The sequence below is a fragment of the Anabrus simplex genome, chromosome 6 (genome assembly GCF_040414725.1).
Source record: "Anabrus simplex isolate iqAnaSimp1 chromosome 6, ASM4041472v1, whole genome shotgun sequence".
In the NCBI taxonomy this organism is placed as follows: domain Eukaryota; kingdom Metazoa; phylum Arthropoda; class Insecta; order Orthoptera; family Tettigoniidae; genus Anabrus; species Anabrus simplex.
The window spans coordinates 348,698,521-348,703,696 of NC_090270.1; the positions used below are offsets into that span (position 1 = coordinate 348,698,521).

Sequence of the window (5,176 nt, forward strand, 5' to 3'; positions counted from 1 at the left end):
AGCCATTTCCAAAAAGCCTGCTGAGAAGAAGAAGGCAGCTCCTGCTCCCAAACCAAAGCAGAAGGCTCCTTCCAAGGCTAAGAAGGCCGCCAAGGTGCCCACTAAGAAACCTAAGGCACCTAAGCCTAAAAAGGCCGCTAAGCCCAAGGCCTCGCCTAAAAAGGCACCTGCAAAAAGGAAGTGAGAACCCTCGAGGTTCTTACACTACCCGTGCACCTCTTGCTCTCACGAGAGCGGAGGTTGCAAAAACGGCCCTTATCAGGGCCATCACCTTCTTTCTAAAAGAGCCTATGAAGTCTTTGAATGTGAACCCTGGCCTCTCTCCTACCTCTGTCTCATAAAGAGGCAAGTGTGCACAAGTGCCCCACTACTCTCTTATTATTATTATTATTATTATTATTATTATTATTATTATTATTATTATTATTATTATTATTATTATTATTTAGTATTTTCTTTACTGTTATTGCACTTGGAGTTTTCCTTAATCCCCTTGGCACAACAACCACCATCAAGATTTATATACTTTGTTATTATTATTATTATTATTATTATTATCAACATCGCCTTTATTATTCAGTATTTTCTTTACTATGATTGCTCTAGGACTCTTCGCATCGTCCTGTGGAATAAAAAATAAAATAAAAAAACCCACCGCCATCCAGATGTATATACTTTGTCGTTGTTGTTATTATTATTATTATTATTATTATTATTATTAAGTTTTGTGTCTACTGCGCTTGCACTTGGAAGGTTCACATCATCCCCTGGAAACAACAACAACCACCACCACCACCACCATCATCATCATCAAGATTTATATTATTATTATTTATTTCCTTTTAAAGAATATTTTAATTCACTGCCCGTGCTAGCTCAGAGACTACGACTGCTCTTTCTGGGATATTTTGGTGGCCCTGAAAAGGGCCGTTTGGTGAAAGGTCCAGCGTTAAGCTAGCTCTGGACTTAGGCACGCTCCCCTCGGATGCGGCGGGCGAGCTGGATGTCCTTTGGCATGATGGTGACACGCTTGGCATGGATGGCACACAAGTTGGTGTCTTCGAAAAGACCCACCAGGTAGGCTTCGCTGGCCTCCTGCAAGGCCATGACGGCCGAGCTCTGGAAGCGCAGGTCGGTCTTGAAGTCCTGAGCTATTTCTCTCACGAGCCGCTGGAAAGGCAGCTTGCGGATGAGCAGCTCGGTGCTCTTCTGGTAGCGCCTGATCTCACGGAGGGCCACGGTACCGGGCCTGTACCGATGAGGCTTCTTCACTCCACCCGTGGCAGGCGCGCTCTTACGGGCAGCCTTGGTTGCCAGCTGCTTGCGGGGGGCCTTGCCTCCGGTGGATTTACGTGCAGTCTGCTTCGTCCGGGCCATGACGTACGGTACTCACTGTCGACACGCTGCAGGGAGAATAACAGGAGCTCGCTCCCGCTCGCCTTGTTTTATTCCTTCGCTTCCCCCTCCCTGTGCTGCTGCAGCGCTGCCATTCGCTAGCCAGTTGCCGACGTCACCGGGGCCAGGCTCGTTCAACAAAAGCACAGGCAAAAGCGGGGCCTGGCACATTCGAGCTCTGAACTCGCTGTTGTACTGATCTACCATGACCGGACGAGGCAAGGGAGGAAAGGGACTCGGCAAAGGAGGCGCCAAGCGTCACAGGAAGGTGCTCCGAGACAACATCCAGGGCATCACCAAGCCTGCCATCAGACGTCTCGCCCGCAGAGGTGGGGTCAAGCGTATCTCGGGCCTAATCTACGAGGAGACTCGTGGCGTGCTCAAGGTTTTCCTGGAGAACGTCATCCGGGATGCCGTAACATACACCGAGCACGCCAAGAGGAAGACCGTGACCGCCATGGACGTAGTGTACGCCCTCAAGAGACAGGGACGTACCCTTTACGGTTTCGGCGGTTAGATCTCTTCCGAGCGTGCTCCCGGCAGGGGGCATGCAGTGTTTAAAAAAAACGGCCCTTTTCAGGGCCACCACTTACCTCTCAAAAGAGCTTTGTGTCCCGTGTCCAGTACTCCTCTAGCATTGCTTGTGCAGCACTTCTTCCTAGGAGGTACTGTACTGTACTGTACTGTACAGTACACTTCTCCTCGAGCCCTGCAGAGAAGAAAATATGCCCTCAACGTTAGTAATGAAGTCTAGTCTGAAGTTTATTTTTAATGGACACTAGATATCTGTATCTGATCCTCTTTCTTTCTTTCTTTCTTTCTTTCTTTCTTTCTTTCTTTCTTTCTTTCATTCAGAAACTAATCACTTGGCTTCTTTCTAAATAAATAAATAAATAAATAAATAAATAAATAAATGCTAAAACGTGCCTATTCCTCTGGTTCATTCTACTCTGATAACCTACTCCAGTTTTGAAGGTTATACCGTAAACTGGTATGATATTAAAAGTACTTCTTATGCAACCTTCCTTCCTTCCTTCCTTCCTTCCTTCCTTCCTTCCTTCCTTCCTTCCTTCCTTCCTTCCTTCCTTCAATTAATGAACTGTGTAATATATCATTAAGTTGGCTAGGCTATTTTCTGTCCTAAACACTAAATTCCAGCATCTGTTGCTACTGAAGGGACACTAAACACAATTCTTCTCTTTGCTGTTGTTGTTCTTGGTTTCACTATTATTATTATTATTATTATTATTATTATTATTATTATTATTATTAGAGACCTGTATGTACTGTACTGTACTGTACTGCTCTTTCTCTTTTGACACCTCCTTTACTACTGAGCAATAAAGCCTGACAAGCAACTCTTTCCTTAACCAGCTGGTGGCCCTGAAAAGGGCCGTTTTTTAAATTTTTGCCTGGGAAACCAAGGCTAAGGCAATTAAGCCTTCTTCTCGGTCTTCTTGGGCAGGAGCACTGCCTGAATATTGGGCAGCACACCTCCCTGGGCAATGGTCACACCAGACAGGAGTTTGTTTAACTCCTCATCATTACGTATGGCCAACTGCAAGTGACGGGGGATGATCCTCGTCTTCTTGTTGTCACGGGCTGCATTGCCTGCCAACTCAAGAACTTCAGCAGCCAGGTACTCCATGACCGCAGCCAGGTACACGGGAGCACCAGCACCCACTCGCTCTGCATAGTTTCCCTTGCGGAGGAGACGGTGGATACGCCCGACAGGAAACTGCAGGCCTGCACGGCTGGAACGGCTTTTGGACTTGCCCTTAACTTTTCCTCCCTTGCCTCGTCCTGACATGATGCTCTGCTAGTCTGCTTCGCACCAAATGGTATTTTGCAGCCTTGTGACCACCAGTTTTGTACTCTGGCAGGTTACGCGAGGCAGCGAGCCAGCCAATGAGGCTGCAGCTAGTTCGCCCCCATTGGCTAGTACGACACAGGCGTTTTCTTTCAAATACACGCTGAAACCGGGTGCCCCCAGCCATTCGTTTGGATTCTCAGTAGCTACACGAGACAACCATGCCTCCTAAGACTAGCGGAAAGGCCGCCAAGAAAGCCGGCAAGGCCCAGAAGAACATCTCCAAGGGAGATAAGAAGAAGAAGCGCAAGAGGAAGGAGAGCTACGCCATCTACATCTACAAAGTACTTAAACAGGTACACCCTGATACTGGCATCTCCAGCAAGGCGATGAGCATCATGAACAGCTTCGTCAACGACATCTTCGAGCGTATCGCCGCGGAGGCTTCCCGTCTGGCCCACTACAACAAGCGCTCCACCATCACTAGTCGGGAGATCCAGACTGCCGTCCGTCTCTTGCTGCCCGGAGAGCTGGCCAAGCACGCCGTCAGCGAGGGCACCAAGGCAGTCACCAAATACACCAGCTCCAAGTAAGGAGCTACAGGGAATAACCACCCTTCTTAAGAAACGGCCCTTTTCAGGGCCACCACACCTTTAAAAAAAAGAGCAGTTGTGTTAGCCTCTTACCCTTAAGCAAACCAAAGGCAAGTTAAAAGGGGGACATCACATCAAAGTGGTTAGCATTGTTACTTTAAGGTCAAAAGAAATTAGAAAACCTCATAATAATAATAATAATAATAATAATAATAATAATAATAATAATAATAATAATAATAATAATAATCGTCGTCGTTAACACCATCATAGCCGGACGGATTATTCAGTCCTTTTGCCGCTTGAAACGACAATCGCACCGCCGTCAAGAACAACAACAACTACTACTACTACTACTACTACTACTACTACCACTACCACGGGGCCCTGGGTCTTTCTTTCTTTTCTTTCTTGAGGAGATTGGTTGGGATTGAATGTAGGCCCTGGGTCGAGTTGGGGTTAGGTTACGACGAAGTGAGGTTAAAACTACTCGGGTTAGGTTCCGCCGCGCCCCGCCGCGCGCGCTCAGTACCGCCCTCGTACGCTCCTCCATCGCGATCTCCGAGCAAAGTCTCGTCTCGACAACGCGCCCGCCCACCTCCAAAGAATAAATAACCGTTGCCTTCTGTACACATGCATCAATGAAGACTTCCTTTCTCGCCAACGGCCATACCATGTTGAATACACCGGTTCTCGTCCGATCACCGCAGTTAAGCAACATTGGGCGTGGTCAGTACTTGGATGGGTGACCGCTTGGGAACACCACGTGCCGTTGGCTCAATTCCCTTTTTACCTACTATTCTGATCTCTAAATAACCCTTTATCATCAACTTTAGCCTTACGGCTGCACAAATGTCGAAATTGATCGATTTTTGTTACATGTGAAACTAACCAGATGTTCTTAACTTTCCAACATGATTCAAGTTTATTGTAGATACTTAACTTCCTCCGAGGTGCCCGCCTAACCTGACCTGATGATGATGATGATGATGATGATGATGATGATGATGATGATGATGATGATGATGATGATGATGATGCGAGAGAGAGAGAGAGAGAGAGAGAGAGAGAGAGAGAGAGAGAGAGAGAGAGAGAGAGAGAGAGAGTGTGTGTGTGTGTGTGTGTGTGTGTGTGTGTGTGTGTGTGCTGTTATTTTTCTTTTAGGTTAGTGCAGCATAGTGTGCCCTGTCTGTAGGCGGCCCCTCACGGATTCTTAACTCTTCATTCTACTACGTCCTATTTCGCGTAAGATTACAGGTAAGAAGGGTAATCAGTGCCAGGGCGGAACGTGGGTTCGAATCTCCCTGCCCGCCAAGAAAATCGCGAGGAAGATGGTTTCCAAACAACGTCATCGACACTGTCGTGATAACAATGAAAG

General features: G+C 47.2%; 1 non-coding gene across 1 annotated transcript; it reads left to right on the forward strand.

Annotated features, from left to right (window-relative positions):
• Positions 1-4,457: 4,457 nt before the first annotated feature.
• LOC136876548 (5S ribosomal RNA) lies at positions 4,458-4,576 on the forward strand. Its single transcript, XR_010860606.1, has one exon. It is a non-coding gene; the product is annotated as a 5S ribosomal RNA (ribosomal RNA).
• The last annotated feature ends 600 nt before the right edge of the window (positions 4,577-5,176 follow it).